General features: G+C 39.2%; 1 protein-coding gene across 5 annotated transcripts in view; it reads right to left on the bottom strand.

Moving 5' to 3' along the window:
• DPP6 (dipeptidyl peptidase like 6) overlaps positions 1 to 19,281 on the bottom strand; it is a 548,806-nt gene that overhangs the window by 273,098 nt on the left and 256,427 nt on the right. The gene's annotated exons all lie outside the window — the stretch shown is intronic.

Genomic DNA, 19,281 nt, shown 5'->3' with positions numbered 1-19,281 from the left:
AACATTTTTAAATGTTTTGAGTGAAAGTCAGAAGCATTTTAAACCCTAGCAAGCAGCTAAAAACAACTGTAATTTTAGATTTAAACAATGGAATGATTTACCAACCTTACAAAAAGAACAAAAAGTCACAAAAGTTTAAATATTATAATAAAAATAATTACAGATTTTAAAAAGAATTTTGAGTACTATACAAAGGAGTTTTAAATCTTGTACAAGGAAGTTTTAATTTTGTACATAAAAGTCAAAAGTTTTAAGATAGAAAAATTTAGGCCTATCCTGTCCTCCCTCTTTCTTCTTCCTTACCTCCATATTCTTAGTGATATTAGCACTCACAAATTAGTTTAAAATAAAAAAGCATCATTTAATATAAGTAATAAGCATCAGAAAAAAACTATAAACATTTAACACATAATATACCATGTAAAAGATAACAACAACCCTAAGCAAGAAAAGAGAAAAAAAAAAGACAAGAGTCAAAAAAGATATCAAAGTATGTGTGTGCCTTTGTCTGAGCTGCTGAGCCACCCGCAGCAGCTAAAAAAAAAATCTTTTAAATAACTTAAAATAAACTACCTTAAAACCAAACAAAAAAAAAAAACCTTCTAAACCTTTCTTTAAAAACACAAATTAAAAAAAATTTCCACCACACAAAGCCACCCCCAACCTAAGGTAAGCTCCAACAGAACTGCTGCACCTCAGCAAGGTCATGGGGAAAGCCTCCCATGGTGTATCAGAGAAGATCTCAGCTCTGGGACACCCAGCATGGAAGGAAGGCACCCACTAGCCAGAAACTCACTTTGGGAGGATGGGTCTGGGTGGCCCAGTGTGGTAGATAGGGACAGGTGAACAGAAGATTTCGGGATGTGATGGAAAGCAAGACTGTTCCCCCTCATCCTGTAATACCTGATCCATTACCCCCGAGACAGGTAACCCCACCTAACCCAGTAGTTTTCCACTCCTTACTAACCCTAGAGACCCTCCCTCCTTCCTTTGACGTAGCAAAGTCCCCCTCGACTATTTAACCTCACGAGATAAAGTAATAAATGCCATTTGACCATCCACCACGTTGGTGTCTGTGCATGTCTGTGGCCCGGGTGGCCCGGGCGAGGCCGGGCTGCCGTGCTGTCCCTTGAACCAGGTCACCTTGTCTTCTCCTGAAGGCAACAGCCCGGTAAGGACAAGGGAGAAGCTGCTGGCAGTGCTGCTCTGTTCCATCCTTCAGCCTGCCCTTCCCTGGAGCAGGTGAGTCCTGCTGCAGTTATCCCACTGGCATTTTTCACCCTTCTAAGCACCCTCTTGGCCTTTCTAATGAAGAGCTGCCCAGCACAATTTATTGCAAGAGGTCATTTGCGTCAAAGCGCTCGTCTCTACTCTTTGTTTCTGATAATATTTAGAGAAAAATATTTTCCCTCTATTTTTTTCTTTCCTAACAAACAAGGACATGAATCATTTCCCATTTAACACTTCTTAACTATCATACTTGGTCTCCACAAACCCTTCCTAGCCACTCCCAAAACGCTGGTGAGTGAACGTGTTGCTTCCTACATCCATTCCTATCTCCAAAACAGCCGCTTTTTATGCTCTCCTTCATTTGTGAATTTGAACAACCTATTTACAAATATAAATACTTTAATTGTAATAAGGCTGACATGTTTTCTTTCATGCCCCTAGTCTGCAGATTAAATCTGTTGCTTAATTAATTTGCACTCGGAGTGCCCATCTCTCCTTCTCTGACCAATGGTTCTGCTCTGCTTTGTGCTCCCTGCTGCACTCACCACATCCTCCTCTGCTTCCCTGGGGTTATTAATTGCTTCTTTTTCCCAGGCAAAGCCTGCGTACAGCTGGACAAAACTTCCATTTAGAAACAATTGTCAGCTCAGGCATTTGGAAGGAGGGATATTTGGTTTTAATCAGGTACTTTGGGTAGCTTTATGCATCTCGTTTGATCATCAAAAGGAAAAGCTACCTGTGTTTTCTTTAAAAAGGCTCTGTTTGACAGCTGGTTGTGTAATACAGCCCAGAGGGCAAAAAAAAGTCTTGGTGAAACACACAGAATCTTTTCTTTGATCACAGAGCTCCATGTAAACATTTTCCCTCCATTCCCTCTGCCCATTTACCTACAACACTCTCACCCCACACCCTCCAGCTCCTTGCACCTCTCCTGCTGCCCTGGCTCTGTGCAGAACTTCATCTCCCCGTGTCCCCAGGCCAGGCAAGTCACCCCACATTTCAAAGGAAAAGCTGAGATAATTGCCACTTTTCCATTCTCCCCAGCAGTTTGGCTCCTGCTGACCCAGACAGCCCAGAGCCTCCCCCACTTTGTGCAGCTGGGGAGGCAGACAGGCTCATAAGGCACCAGAGGAGTTGAATTCACTGCAAAAATACATCCCTTACAAAATACATCCCTTACAAAATACATCCCTTACAAAATACACCCTGCTGGCTGCTAATGACAGCACAGCTCCCTCCACCACCAAGAGACAGAGGAGAGGAGTATCTATGAAAAGTTGATTGTGTCAAGCCTCAAACAGAGCAATGTTTCTTGTTTTCTTTCCCACCTGCAGCCAGGCATTACTGGCTCTGAGCTAGTGAAGCATCAGTAAAGGAGGTTACATCAGCAATTACCATGTGAGAAGCGACCCACATAGAGGAAAACACGAGCATTGAATAATTACAGACATAAGGCAATGGGTGCAGGAGTACCCTGTGCCAATTTTGCAAGGAGAAGGCAAGGAAGATACTACCTCTTGCTTGAAAAAAAAATAGAATGAAAAACAGGCTGGGGGAAAAAAGTTTTTTTTTGTTTTTTCCTACCCAATAATATGCAAAATAATTCCTATTCCTATTCTAAAACATTGTTCCCTGCTGGAGAAGCAGAATTCTGGACCTGCCACATCATGTTAAGGTCCATGGAGAGCAGGCTGAGCTCCCACAAATCATGGGCTGGACACTGCCCAAAGAGATTTCCCATGGCCACAAAAGCTGATGATCAACCCCTGCCAGAGCTTCAAACAGTGCTTTGGAGCTACCCAGGGCTCACATACTGTACCACAGGAAACACCAGGAAAGAAATCACATTTGGTATTCAAAGGTAAGGATAAGACCACTGTGGAGATTTTGGTAACTGCCCTTATCCTCACATACATACATACATACATACATATATATATATATATATAAAATGTGTGTGTGTATGTAGACATTTATAAATATATATATTTATACACATACTTAATAAGTGAATATTTCGGTAGTTCTGTAGACTTATGCTACAGAATGTTTATACATCTATGTACAACAGCTCGATGTGCCATCTGTATAAATTTCTGCTGCATCCATGGCTACAGGCTGGCTGTCCTCTCCACCAGGTATGTAATTAAATGCTAATAATCAGAAAAGGCTGAGCAAGTGTCTGAACAATCAGGCAGCAAAAGCAAGCAATGAGGTAGAGAATGGATTATCCAGATTCCCAACACACAGCAGACTATTTACTAGATTTTATTTTTCTGCAGTAAAAATACTGCACTTCATAAAATTATTTGAGTTACAGGAAATGAAACAGATGAAAAAAACCAGACCTAAACTTGAATATAGCTGGGTAATATCTTAGATGAAATCAATTTGCAGAGACTGTGAAAAATGAAGAATGGGATTATAATGGATTATTTTAGTACAAGGTTTTGATGTTTTGTGTAAATGTTTTTGGTATTTTTGTTCCTCAAGAGAGATGTTTAATGACAACTGCTGAAAATCTATAAAATGCAGTACTTAGGAACACCATGGAGCTGCCTTGAAGTTGTGAGTGAAATTGCATGCAGAGGATAAATATATGTTCAGCAGCAGGAGAACTACCAAGAGAAAAAACAGCATTAAAGTATTTCTATTCTAACACTTTAACACTTCACGTCCCAGGTGAAATCTTACTATATTGGGCACAAAATTCAGTAATACCCAACCCAAAGAAAAGTAATTTGTGGAGCAGAAAAAAAAATGCTGGCATATTATTAAAATGTTTATTGTCTAACAGAGTATTACAGAGAGAAGGACTCAGCCCTGTGAATCCTGGAAAACATCATTACCACTCAGAAAATTTAATTACCCCTTACATCTGTCCAGCATCCTTTTCTTCAGCCATTCACAAGCATCAGAGTTTTGCCTAGTGCACTGAAAAATACATCTACATCCAGAAATGTAAACAGGGGAGGAAACACCCGAAAATTTTACATTAAAAGTAGAATTGTCTCCTCCTTGCCAGCAAAAGTGTCTTTCTGAACCAGGCAGCTCAGCACATAGAGACCTTTCCAGGCTCATGAGAACCTCAAACCTGACACCATTCTGGCCTCCCCAGAGAGTGGAGATAAAAACTGGCTACAATACTGCACGTTCTCTTTCCCCAGGCAAAGTAAATGTAAATTTTAACCAATATCCAAATGATCTGAAGGGGACAGAGCCTTAAAAAAAAAATACAAGATTGTTGTTCAACATATAAAATTGCAAAAAATGCAGCACTTGCTTTTTTTTTGTAACCTCAGCTTGAGTGCTCTTAATTTAAATCTCATCAGCATAATCTTCTCTCTTTTAAAGAGAGGAAATTAGCACCCAGTGATGACGTATGGCCACTAGGAGATATCTCTGCTTAGTTGTGGCTAAACTCGTCACTATATAAATCTCATAGACCAGTTGGGTTATTGACTACTGAGCTGTGACAGGTAATAAAACAAATATTGCTTCAGGTCCTAATGATACTTTGCTGTGGATTCTAAGAAAGTGCTTGTCTTAATAGATGACAAGAGTGGTTTCTTGAGTTTGGACTCTATATAAAAACTAACACATGAACAGAGGAAAGAAAAATGTTATTTATAATACTAAATACCATACCATTCCCCAAAGTGACAAGATCAATATTGCAGCTTGGCACTTGCTACTGTGACAGATGGTGCTATTAAAATACTGAGCATATTTTTCTGCAGGAAAAAGAAAAATAATAATAAGCCAGGAGATTATATGTTGTCCTCACCCAATTTGCATTTTATGTTACTAAAAATTGGTAAAAAAAAAAAAGAAGTAGAAAACACTTACATGTTCCTCTTTCAAATATAACAAAACAGTGAAAAGGACTATTATATCTGTTTTGAAAGAGACAAGAGAGGGATGCTTGCAGTAGTGTAAAGACTATCAGAAAAGGGGTTTCATTATGTTCATTTTGCATTAATTTCACCAGGGCATTTTCATTTTTAACACAAGTACAAGAAGAGATAAGGCTGGGAAGATTACTGATGTCTTTGTGAGCAGCTCCATGGCTCTGCTGGGAGCCTTTTGTGGCGCACACCTGAGAGAAGCTGGGGTGAGTGTCAGTTGTTTCCCAATCCCCAGGTATTCCAAGTGAAGATTAGTTTAGGTACTTACAAAGGGTCAGAACTCCCAGAGCTCATTGTGCTGCTGAAGAAGCTCCCAGCTGAAATCCTGTAAGGCTGAAAGCCATCTGCAGCAACTTTTGCAATCAAGATTGCTCATTGATAGAAAGTTCTCCATTTTTATTTCTACCTATTAAGATTTCCAATTTCTTTTAATTACCTCCCCTCATCCCCATCTCTAGTGTTTAATTCTCTGTTGTGAATTCCTCAGAGTTGCAAGAATTGTCTTTGCTCTACTTATTTATTTATCTGCTGATTTAGATACTTGTGCTTAGGCAAAAAGGAGGCATTGAATGTTGATTCAGGATTTTTTTTTTTTTTTTATTAACTACAGCTCTGAAGAAGATTTTCTGTGTAGACCTGGACTTGACCTCTCTTTTCCTGTATTCATTTAAGCTGCTAACTTTGCTCAAGCAAATTCTGTTCTGCTCTGTTCATTCATTCATTCTTCTTTTCATTACATTATTTTCAACCTCAAGGAACTCTGGCCATCTAGGTGATTCAAAAATACCTTTTATATTAATGAGAAATGACTGCATAAAGAATTTCCAGAGTAAGAAAAAAACCCCAAACTTCCTATTGGAAAGTGCTTAGTGCTTATCTTTTGCCAGGTGTGGGTTGAGTAGGTGAGCATCTTGACCAGCTGGACAATTTCATTTATTATCTACAGGGTACATGGAAACTTCTCTAAATTTCTTTCCACAGTGAGTCCACTCAGTCAAATGCTGGATTTTTCATAAAAGTGTTTCTGTGGTTTTCCATGCTCCTTCAGTAGTGCTGGACAGGTCTGGGCAGTGACACAAAAGTTTAGGGATGGCTGCTGATGGTTGTTTTCCTGGTTCCCCCACAGGATGAACTGGATAGAGAAGATCTTTTTTTAAGGCTTAAAAACTGGACAATTGCTGCTTTTAATGTGGGTCAGTAATTGTAATCTCTGGACTAATAAAGGAGAAGTGTCTATTCCTAATGAATGCAGATTTTTTTATGAGAATATAATTTATAGGACGCTTCTAATGAAGCAGACTCTAATAAATTATAAAATCTCCCAAAGAGGAAATACAAAATTCAGTATAAAGCATATAGTCACAAAAGAGTGTAATAGAAAAGTTCAGCATTGGAGATGCTAAATGTGTCATATCAGAATCTCTGTTCAAAAACTGGGGTAGAAAATGAAAGAATGGTGAACTTCCCTAGAGATATGAAGAGGTGCTGGTCAAAAAGAACTAATTCAATTTAATATAAAGCATAGCAAGTCTGACTGTTTCAATTGATGCTTAATCCAGGCTGCAAACATGTTTTGGAATTGAAGAGCACAGAGATGTATTCCAGCTGCTCCAATGGAAGGATAAACTGACAACTGTTGTGTTTTACAGAGGTCAAAATTGAAATCCATTCAATTAAAAAGCAAAAAAACAAACAAATCTCAAAACAAAAAACACACACACACACAAAACCAAAACAAAACCCTCAAAAAACAAAAATAAAACCCCAAACCAACCAACCAAAAGTCACTCACTATTTCATTGTCTCCATGTGTTAAGGCCCTAATGAAATGGAAGAATTGTGGTAAATAAACTATTACCTTAAATGCACCAGGGAATTTTTTGAGCCAATTAAGAAGGCTTGATTTACCCACCAGACAAAAAAAATTATATGCACGCCTTTGTTAATGAAAATAAATCATATCTGAGAAACTGGTAGAAGAGATTTGGTAAGTGAGGAAAGGAAGTCAAAAGGTGCTTTGGAATCATGTCAGCTGATTAATCCTACAAAAAAGCAGAACTATGTATTTATAAGGGTCAGATGACTGTGTTTTAGTTGTTGGCAGGCAGGGCTAAGAAAGAATAGTCCAACAAGAACAAATACAACAAGCCTGAAAGAAAGATTAACCCAGTGCTGCTAAATACAATGTAGTCCATCCTAAAGGCAAAATTTTTTGGGGAAAAATGTCAATTTAAAATCAGAAACTGGTTCATGTCTATAAATTTCAATTTCTGTTGAACTGAAAAGAAAAAAAATTAGAACGAGACAAGATTTTGATGCCAAGAATAGAATGTAGAATGAGAATAAATAAAATCAGGGAAGGAAGAATGAGAGAATTACATAATTCCAGCATCACACAATCACTGCCTCTGTAATTAGTGCTGACTGAGTCAAGTTTAAGCAGCCACATTTTGAACAGCTTGATCTTGAAGTTAAATTCTACTAAAAGCAGCAGAAATATTTGTCCTGATGCAACCCTCTCTTGTGTCTAGGTAAACAGAGGACAAGGAGGCAGCCCCAGGGCAGAAAGGTGGGAATTGGAGAGCCCTTCACTCATTTCCCAGGAGATGGAGAGCCCTGCAGTACAGCAGCAATTCCCTTCCTCTCTGAGTGCTTTCAGACTCCAGGGGATGGGTTATTTCTTCATATGCACAACATCTGCTTCTGTTTACAGACTTGACAATCCTCCAGGAACTACAGCAAGGTGATTGTTACCTACTGCCCTGCTGATTTAAGATACTTTTTGGTATTCTCTCAAATTTTCCTTTTAGGGAGTTTCTAAATAACCTAAAAAGTCACAGTAAATTACGAGCAGTCTTCCTTTTTTTTTTCCGTCAGGGCATCGTTGGGGGAAAAAAAAATGTTACAAAAGCATCTAAGAAGGCATAGTTTGTAAGAACCCAGGACAGCACACAAAACTACCAGAGAGTTTTCCCCAAATATTATTAACCAGCAGGATGCATGAGGTCAGGCCAGAAAAACCTTCAGGCAAAGAGAGGCAAGTAATAAACTCACTTCCTCGTGTGCAGTTCTGCTTTCTGGGTCTCCTGCAAACCTCCTGCTGACAACAGGCTGGTACAGGGGTGAAGATGAATTAACCACCACTATGAAGGTGAGAAATAATCCCAGTTCCCCAGCAGCAGGGTGCCCACAGGAAAGTTTGTTAGTAGCAATCCTGTGGTGTAAAAGTGGCAATCAAAGAGAATGAGAAGGTAAATGATTCAGTCCAGGTGCAAGGAAATGGAATTAATTTCTTTTCATTTCTCTGCCACTTCAGAAGGTGAATGGGAAATATCCATCCCAAGGTGATGCTTTACAGGTAATGAAGCCAAGGCACTCACAAAGGCAGATGTATCAAGGAAAGAGGTGAAAGAACAGTTCAATAAATTAAAATGCAATATATCACTCAGGCTGGTTGGTATCACTCCAAGAGTGTAGAAGAAATGAAGGTGAGTGACAACATAAATGTATATTTTAGTATTAAACCATTTGAATCACAGCTGCAAAGGGGGAGGAGGTGCCTAAAGCAATGTCTGTTTATTAAAAAAGATGCCAGAGAGTGAGAGAGGGATGGGAGCTTTGCATTACCTTGTCTTGCCTCAGCAACAGGGAAGGGCAGAGGGGACACTGAGAAAAAAAATCAAGGGTAAAAACACTTCAGTGCTTCCTATAAAGAATGGGCAAACATGGGCAAACCCACAAACCACTGCAGCATTTGCCAGAGCAATTGAGACAAATGAGATGAGAAGGAGAAGCTGAGGTCAAGCCACTAAACTTGTTACTCCTTCTCCAGAGAGACATAACAAAAAAAGCTGAAGAATAACAGTGGATCCCCAAAAAGTCATTCCAGAGTCCTCAGGGTGGTGTTTGAGTAATAACCCAGGCATGGAGAGGAATGGATTCCTGCCACACTTTAGGAAAGACAGCATAATGTTACATGTGCAGTTATTTTGGCACCCTCGGGGTGATGGCAAAGAGTCCTAAAACTGGAGAGCGGCTCCAGCTAAATCTGGCCACTCACACCTGAGCTCTCCACAAGATCTGTGGCTTCCTAGTCAAGAGCTATGCATCACCATCCACAGAAAGCCTGAGGAAACCTAGGTCAGAAATTATACTCTTAATGTGCCATTCTTTCTCACCTATGGCTATAAAGAGAGCCTGGACTGACAAGGTCAAATGCATACCAATATTAATTTTTCTAGCATTTGTACTTCAGAGAGATCTATCCTGTACAGTCTTATTCCAATAAGGCACCATTCTTATTTTTCCCCACTGAAAATGTGTCTCAAACCTGCAGGGAAGATGCCAAAACTACAGAGCAGCTCCACAGCCAAGCAGGGTCCTGCCTGCAGCACATCAGCTGCTCAGTAGCATGAGGGATCTCAGGTGAAGACTGGGGGCCAGTCCTTTCAAAAGTACCACATCCCCAAAATGGGAATTGAGTCTTCTCAAGCTCCTCAATGCAGAATCTGCTAATTGCAGATGTTTGCCCTCCTCGCCTCCTTAGAGAAAAGTGGGTTTTGCAGGGAAGGAGGATGAAAACACCAGAGTGCTGGAGTGTTTTCCTAGAGAGTTATTATCTGTTTAGCCAAGGATGAAGCTCCAGGGAGGACACCAAACCCTTCTAACCTACTTTTTTCTCCAGTCAAACATTTAAATGCAGCAGCTGTTTCCCTATGGAAGGCAGTGCTGTGAAAACATGGCTGGATTTTCATTCCACATTGAATCTTGACGAGCCACAATCTCCCACAGAAGGGGAAGAGCATGAATTCACTCAGGTCTGTGTAGCTCAGGAGTTACCAAGTTTCCAGGCAAGCTGAATAACAATTTCTGTGCATTTCTTTATTTGAAGAGGAAAACATAAACTTTAAAAACCTGTCAAAAAGATTTTACTTATTTATTCTTGCTTTCACCAGAAAGATCACTTCTTTCTGACCTATTTTTTAAGGTGAGCACAAATCTGATAAAAAGAATAGATTTCAATGACCTCACTGTATCTGATGATGCTATTTTACATGGGTTTGGGGCAGGCACAGGGAACCACACTGCCCCAGCAACAGGTTTAGCCACCAGCTCACACTGCAAGCCACAGGACACATTCTACATTGTTAAAGCCCAGAGCAGATGGTACAATCACAGAATTCACTTCAGATCTTGCTGGAGTTTCAGGTGTGTAAATTTATCAGCCTCTTCCCCCTCAATTCTCATTCTCTCTGTTTAGAACTCTGACTAATTAAGAAGATAATAAGACTTTTATTTCTTAGAGGCAACTGCCTTATATAGTTTTTCTCCTAAATTTCTGAGCAAAAAATCTTTGCACTCCCTTGATTTCTGACTGCCAGATCTGTCAGGTCAAGCAAACAGTTTGAATGGGGTCAGGCCAAAACATCACAGATTAATTTAAATAGCAATCCAAGACCCATGTAACTTTAGGGGTGAAGTTCACCACTCGCTGTGCTATTTGCCATTAGCAGATTTGGTCCATTATTTCAAGATCCCAACCAGGGAACCACAGAGATCAAACCCTCAGCTGTGATTCCAGGATGTGCAGCCTACATAAAAACCTCTCAGCTCTTTTGGTCCTCCAGCTCCAGTCCCCAAAAACACCCTGTGCTGGGCAGGTCCTAGAAGCTCCAGGAACCTGACAGGTTTCCACAAGATCCTTGTGAGCCTGGTGGCCCCAGCAAAAGCTGCAAACTTGATGGGGAGAAAGAGCTACCCCAGGACCCTGCAATGTCCAAGAGGATCACGGGGGGCAGGCCTGCCCATTCTCTCTGCAGGTGTGCTACTTAGAGTATTTAATTGCATATAATTTGATTATATCACCCCAGCAGGCTGGGCTTAGGAGGTCTAGGTGATAATTTCTTCTATCCAAGGCAGCTGAGAACACTTGCTTTGGTAATGAAGGGAACTATTGGGCTGTTTGCTTTGCTCCTGGGGAATTCTCTGCCTGTCTCCCACGCAAATATTATCAGTCCCATTTGCTATCCTCAGGTCTCAAGAATTTATATGTAGGCACCAAAAAATGGGGGAATACATTTTAGAGATTTCCTTACTATTTTAAACTGCCATGAAGCTTGACTCATAGAAATCTATTTACAAAAGCTTTCCTTAATCTAATTCATTAACACACAAATATATGCAGAAAGCAAAGACTATGCAAAAATTAGAATTGTTTGATGCTTGGAGTCTAACTCAGTTTTGCCTGTGCCACACAGAGTTTAGTCATACCAAGAATTTTAAAAGGTGAGCATATTTGTAGACAAATCTCTACAGTTATAACATGGTTATATTTTCTGTTCTAGAATTTTTTTTATACTGTGTGCACATTTTCTTAATGTACCTTTTCCAACACAGGAAAGATTTCAGTACTCTAACACTTCACATTTCTCTATCACCTCTCTTACAATGATCCCAAGACAGTCTAAACCAACAAGGATGTCTCATAGCACTACCATAAATTCCATGTAATTATTTCCATTTCAGCCACAGAGGAACCTAGCAAGAGATCTGTCTGGGTCTCTTGAAGTAGCAGCAGAACCTGGAATAGAAATTTGGAGCTCTAGCTCTGATCTCTGATCTAATCATTAAAAATTCTGGCTCCTACATGGATTCAATAACCTTTGCAGAAAAAAAGAAAACTGAAAAAAGAACCTACTATATAAGGAATTATATTTTCTCATTAGTTCTTTGCTGGTTATCCAGAGAAAGCAGCCTCCAGTGCATAAGGTGGTGAGCTTAGGAGACCCAAGCTCATTCCTGATCTTGCACATTTATTCCAAGGAAGCCACAGTCTCTGCAGCTGTTTCTTTCCTGAGGAATAAAAGTACTGCCTTATTTAACCATTTGGAATTAACCCATTGCTTTAGTTGGTGCATTGCTGCAGAGTATTAAGCAGTACTGAAAATCTGAAAATCTGCATGCTAGGATGAAGTTAGAATTAGCCTTTTCTTCGGCTGAAGTTATCTCGATTTATGAGCGACTACTTGAAGCTTTCCCTCTGCAGAGCTTTTCCTCAGAGCTCTGCAGCTCTGCACTTATGCTTAAGTTAAATGATTGTATCCCACCAGCTCTTTTGAGCAGGGTAATTGGCAATTACTTATTTTTGACATAAGCAGAAAATCTAGTAAAGCATAATTCAAATTCTGTTAGCAGTGATGAACTCCTTTTGCAGAACAGTGCATTACAGTGCTCGTCTCCACTGCCAATATCCCTGGCACTTTTAATCAAACCTCAGAAGTATTATGTGCAGCACATTGTTTCTTATCTGCAAGGTCCATGCTAGAAAAATTCTTTTGTTATGTAACCTTGAATCTTTTGCCTAAACTTTTTGAAACTCCTGCAACCCTTGACTGGTTGAAAAGAAAGCAGAACTGATTTTATCTTGTTTCTCTTTATTTACATTGCTGAAGCTTTCTGTATAAAGTGTATTAATTATCTCTTGCTCTTGTTAAAAACAAATACATGTAGGCATGTAAATTGCCAAACAGCAGCTCATTCTGCTAAGACATTTTTAATGAGAGTATGAACAAAACTGCCCACAGACATGCCTGGTGGATCTCTACCTAGAAACCAGAGTAATAGGCTCATTACAAAAAGATTACACATTAGATATGCTGCTCCTCAGTGTGAGTGCAGCTTATCTGAGTGCATTTGGAAAAAAATTAATTTACCACTGGTAAATTACACCTTAGGCCATAGGATACAATGTGCGTACAGCACCTCTTTGTATTTTAGCTGCATCCAGAACCTGATGAATTATCTCAAATATTAAATCGTACAGTAACTAATTTAAAACTCATTAGTGGTGTTTTACTTTCATAAAACTGAAGTTTTAAAGCTTTAACTGAAGTCAAAGACTGCGCAACAGAGGGAATCCTGGATAAAATTTTACAATTCAGGCCTGCTTCCAGGAGGTTGGAGCATTCTTAGTTTTATAGCTTTCTGAAGAAATTAAAAATAATTTGAAAAGAAAATATTGGAAGTTACATTCAAAAGGTTCAAATTTTTCTACTTGTTCAAGTCCCTGCCTCAAAAACCTTCAACGTTATTCAAATAACATTTCTAGGGAGAAGCTGGCACATAGACTAAAAAAAAATTCCACCCAAATCCAGTTGAAGACAAATAAGTAAAACTAAGTAGGGAAAACTTTGTTCTGAATGCCATGTAGAGAGAATTTCACTCTTCAGTAATATCAAGGCAACTTTAGAAGTATGTGAAGCACAAGATAATATATACTTTATTTTAAAATAGAGCACCACATTTCCAACATTAGTATTTATTGAGAATTTCTGTACAATTTAATTATGTGGTGTGTGAAATCATTGATCTGGTAGTTTAAACACTTTTAAAAAAATTCACTCAGTTATAAGCTACTGAATTTTGTAATGATGTCATTCTTAGAGCTTACCATTATCAGCAATAAAAGAGAAGCCATTTCTAATTAGATTTTCTTAATGTGATACTGTTCATTATGGATTGATTTTCTCTTTCCCTCTGCTATTTCTAAATGAGTTAGGTGAAGTCTCATCTTTTTGCAAGTAGAGGTTAATTTTCACTGGCAAAGAAGCAGAGAAATTGTACAAAAGGTTTATGAATTCCTCCTTAGGCGACTTTGTCACATCACCTCGTGTTATGTTTCAGCATCATTAGCATTCAAGCCCCAAGCTCCTGCTCTAATAAATGCTGAAAGATTTGCAATATTACCCAAACTTGTGAAGAGGCTCAAACTTTTTTTTCTGTAATGAACACAGATTGCAGTACAGCAAAGCATTGCTGCTCAGAGGCTGGGCTGCTGCTACGAGGTGATTTACAAATTGGCAGCTACTGCTGAAGAGGTTTGAGCAGTGATTTTAGTGCAGGTAAGCACAGATAAATGAAGGACCTTTCATTGAGGGACCTTTGTGAGGTTATGTTGAGCACCCTGTCTCCACAAACTTGGCATTCTTCTTGGGTATTCTCAACTCAGTCTGAGAACAGAGAAATGCCATGAGGGGTGAAGACTCCATTTGGTCATAATTTTCAAATTTCAAACCAATTCTTCAAGTTGCACATGCTTAGCAAAGGCCAGCTGCTCAGCTCCCACTGAACTTTGGGTAGGAAATGTTCTAAATGCTGTGTAGGGTTTGAGATGAGGCAGCCAACAAACAGTGAACTCTTCTGGCCAAAGCAGGGGGATGATGTCAGGTCATGCACCAAACTGGTGTGAGCAGCACAATTCCAGCAGCTCCCCCAGTGCCATTTACACGAATGCCTCGTCGATTCAAAGACCAAAACTGAGGCAAAATATGAAGAGATTTCTTTCCATTCAGATAAGTGCTCTTGAACAAAATGCACAGACATCAAGAAGAGTTAAGCAAAGACTCAAGGTCTTTTCTGCTGTGATCTGAGACAAAAGTTAGTTCACCAAACACAGCAGCTTGGGCACAAGCCATCCCTTACTCCACTGATAAATGCAACTCTTACATATCTCTAAATCAATGACACTATGACTTCCTTTACTCAGGTTGCTGAGATTGAATTAGTTCCATAAAATCACCTATATCCTTTTTTTTTTTTTTTTTGTTAGAAAAGTGTAGTGAAAGGATTTGCAGAGAGTTTTGTTACCATTTTCCTCTCAGCAAGGAATGATCTTTCCTGCTGTCACCAGGCACATGTGTCACATGTGGTAGGAACTAGGAATCAAAGGAGAGCTGTTGCATCCTGGAGAGGCATCATCTATCTACCAATCTAAAACAAAGGGAAAGGCTCAAATTTCAGATTGCTGCTGTATTTTTTCCCTGCATTATTTAAACCATTTGATCATTTAAAGACACTCCTTTTGGATACCATGAACTGAGAGCCATGCAGAGAAGCATGTTTTAAAGCAGACTTCAATGAAACCATAGGGATTATTGAACATATGATAAAGCAGAAACAATCCCATGTCTAAAAAGCAGGAGAAAAAGAAATAAAGAGGCAAAAGAGGGGGAAATCACATTGGCACAGATTGATCCACTCCATTTAACTGAGTCAATGTGCTGGAGCCCTCTGCCCTGTCCTGCCCACTGTTCAAAGAGCAGTGGAGGAGAATATTCACAAAATTGTGGCAGAAGCTGGAGTGCAAACACATCCTGGTGGCATGTATGGAATGCAGAAGGGTTAAACTAAAGGCAACATCTCTGGGCTAGAGGAGTTGCTAGGAGATGGTGTCCTGCTTTGACATCTTTCATCAGCCTGTGACAAACTGTTCCAACAGCACAATAATCCTATGAGTCACAGGTCTGTGTGCCTCCACTCAGTGTGGAGGAAACAGTTCTCACCCAAGGGTGAAGCATTCCCCAGGCCTTTTATGCATTTTCTTGGATTAATTCTTGGTTTTAAAATAAGTTGCCATGGTTTTCAACAGGCCTGAGTAAATTCTGAGTGTTAGAGGTCAACTTTACTTATACAGGAAGAGCAGGACTGGTGCAACACTCATGGCACTCTGAAGGACACTGCTCAGATCATGAGTGAGGTTTGGGTCAAACCCACTGGCAGAATTTCTGGTCTGAAGATCCTGAAGCCAAAAAGAGCAAAAGGATTCCCGGCAATAGAAGCCAAAAACCATGAAAAATGAGTAACATATGGATTATTAATAGCAGTGCCTGCACAGTGTAAAGCAAGCTACCCTTTGAGAGAGCTGACAGTGAACAAGGTTGTGGCTGGGCAGAAGGTGGGAGGATGTGCTACACCACTGGGTTAGCCCTGTTCATTTTGTAATTCTCATTTCCATCTTAAAATAAAGTCAAACTGCATGGCTGCCGGTTGTATTTCTCCTACTGATGCTGTCAGGAAAAATTACTCCTGTGAAGAAACACCAATGGAGGAGCTTAAAGCAACAGAATCACAATATTTGTGACCACTTATGCTGAGAGAGAAAACATGGCCTTGTCTTTAAGGAATACATGACAAATCTGGATGTTTTCTCTCAGTCCTGCTTTGCCACACTTGACAAATCACTTCTCCCATGGCTGTGTCATTCGTCCCTAAGGCAAGGATATTGATGTTTCCTCTCACATTTTTTCATCTTTTTAGATTACAGATTCTGCAAGGACATAACATTTCTTTATCATTAATGTAGTATGCCAGTGCTTTAAAAGCATTAATGGATTATACCTTCACTGCACATCTCATGCTCAATACTAATAATAATAATCTCCTTTTGGGAGATGGAGTGTTGAAACACAGCCCAGCTGACTGATGTACCCAAGGTCACACAAGAAAACAGCAGCTGAGCCAAGGTTTTGGCCCCAAGTTTTTACTCTACACTTTTATCAACAAAACCAGATAAAACAGGTGTGGAAGAGCCTGGGGGAGGTTATTTTTTTTCTGACTGTCCTTCCAAAGAGCTAAATAAAGTCCCCCTAAGCAGCCATTCCTGAAAGATGTTCCTCCAGGATGTCCTATTACACCTTAAGTAGTGGACAACCCACACTACTGAAAATTTGTTCTACCCCCCTGTGTTTAACATTGCCATTATTTCCTGACATCTGATGAGAATCACCTATTACTGAAGCCTGTAAATTCGTGCCATAATCACAACAAACATGATTTATAACCCTTCTTTCCAACACTTTTAATTGAGGCCTCCTTACAGTGTCATTTTTTCTCACATATCGCGCAATGATTTAAGGTAACTTCTACAGCAACTTATTAATTTTCTACTGCTGTAACCTGTGGCCCTGTTCTGTCATCCTTTCAGCTGTGCACCTGCAAGAGGTGCTGGGTCTGGCCATCCTCCAGGCTGGATAAAGCCCCTCAGCCTCTCTTCACACAGCCCCTTCCCCAGCCTTGTCCATCCTGGGGGCTGCCCCTGCACTTACTCCAGTTTATTGATGTCTTTCTTTTTCTAGGGATCCCCAAACTGGACACAGCACCTCAGATGAAGTCTCAGAAGTGGTGGACAATGGGGAAAGAGTAGGTATAAAGAGCGGAGATAAATTGTTCAGAAAGTAAAGGTAATGTTGCCTCTTTTATCTATTTATGACCCACAGTAGTTGGGAATTTATTTTGTGATAGACATGACCAGACTTGTTCTTGAATCCAAAAACAGAAAACTATATGTGATTCTGCCAAGGGGAGAATATCAAGCTCAAGAGCTATTCCTCCCATGAAGCATTATAATTCCAATTATAAAGACATATTTTGATTTCCACTTCAAAATATATAAATGCACTCCCTGCCCTCTGCACACCAAAAAAAGAACTCAGAGTGCCACAGATTTTTTCTAAATTATGTCTTTAAATAGCATTAGGCCACTACGATATCAGTCTAGTTTTGCTGATGAATGCTTAATGGTTTTGGCTCATGATTACACCTCCAATGCCAGGATAAGTCAATAGGATTAGGCCCATTATGTCTCTTACATCTCTGTTCTGTACAGTTCAACTTCAATAAAATATATTTAAAGGGTATTTACCTGTCTCTGAGGGGTGGTGTAAGGATAAATTCAGCAGTATTCCCACAGCAGACTTAAAATATATCTGAAATTTTCAAAGCCACCTAGCGGATTTTGATGTACCGTTCCCATTAATGTCAGTGGGAAGAGTATATCTCAGAAATCTCAGCTGTAAAGCACTGCAATACATGAAGAATAATGGCAAACACAAAATTTAAGTAGGGAGCATGAGAAGATATACCTAAATCAGTGTTCCACATAAAGGTTTTATTTCTAATTTTTATGTCCTTATATGGGCTAAAGGAAATTAAATCAGTGAGACATCTTTTCTAATCACCCTGTTAAAATAAAAACTAATCAAATTATTTTTGGAGATAAAATGTAATGATTAAATCATTAATATTCTCTCTTTTCCCTCAGGACAATCACACTTACTTCATGTTTTTATTAAATTAGGGGGTTCTAGAACCAATTGCACAAATTGGCCTAATCCCCTTAGCAAGAATTCTATACATGATATTTGGGAGATTCTGCAATTTGCAACTTGACAGGAAAGAATTTCCAAAGACATTAGATTTGCTCTTTTTTGGGAAGTCTAGCTGCTGTTTTAAAATAACCTGGGGAGTTGAAATTCTTGATTTCTGTAAAATAATTTCCCAGCAAGGACAGCAGGAAAGAAAGAAGCAGCAAATGAAGGGAAAAAATCAACAAACCAAACACCAAGAAAACAAACAAGCAAAAATTCCATGTTGGTTTCAATGTGGATATGTGTATAGCACACAAAATGAGACAATGAGTAGACTTTGCTGATGGATTCTGGGGTCAAGTACAGAGTCCCCTTACTTCCTGGAAAAACAGGAATTTCCAGGAAATTACTTTGAAACCCCAGGAAGCTGTGAAACACATGAGCTTGCAGCTCTTGCCATATAACTCCTTCTCCAGGAAAAAAATCTATGGCGTAACATCAGATTGCAAGTGATGTGAAAGGAAAATTCTCATTTAGGAGTATTTAGTTCTAAATCTTCTCTAGTGTGAAAAGACCACTCAAATCACAAGGTACAGAGAAACAAGTTACTAAGGTGGCCTTTGAGCAGTAATCCTTAATATATTCTACTGCATTTGGAAATATTTTGTAGACTCACAAACATAAAGATTAAGTAATTTGGAAACAAGGCTCCCATTACCTTACACATTAATTGAATAATGATGTATTTTAATAGGTGCTTACATCCTAATTCACAAAGTTTATGAAGATTTGGATTCCCTCCAAAGTTGCTCATTCCTCCACACACTTAATTCCAGAGAGTTTAATAATTACACTCTGATGACTTTCAACCAATAGCTCCCCTGGAACCTCAGAAAAATGCTGAGATGGTAATACAAAAATGAAACTATCTTAAAAAAGAAAAAAAAAGGAAAAAAGCAAACAACATTTTATAACATTTTCAGAAGCAGAAATATATCTTGCAATTTGTTCTGGTAAATAGAGCTCCTCTGAATGAATCTGCTTAAATCAACTGAACTAAGCAATAAAAATCTGTAACAAAAGAAAAGATAATGCAGTGGTAAAGGAGAACATTTTTATCCCATCACTGAGAAACCATTAGCAAATTAAAAAAAAAATAATGGAAGATTATTTTCAAGTAATAAACATTAATCTTCACTCACTAAATATTAACACACTCC

Source organism: Lonchura striata, chromosome 2 (assembly GCF_050655825.1).
Source record: "Lonchura striata isolate lonStrDom1 chromosome 2, ASM5065582v1, whole genome shotgun sequence".
Classification (NCBI taxonomy): domain Eukaryota; kingdom Metazoa; phylum Chordata; class Aves; order Passeriformes; family Estrildidae; genus Lonchura; species Lonchura striata.
Note: the sequence above shows the minus strand (reverse complement) of the source record. Positions and strands in the feature narration are given on the sequence as shown.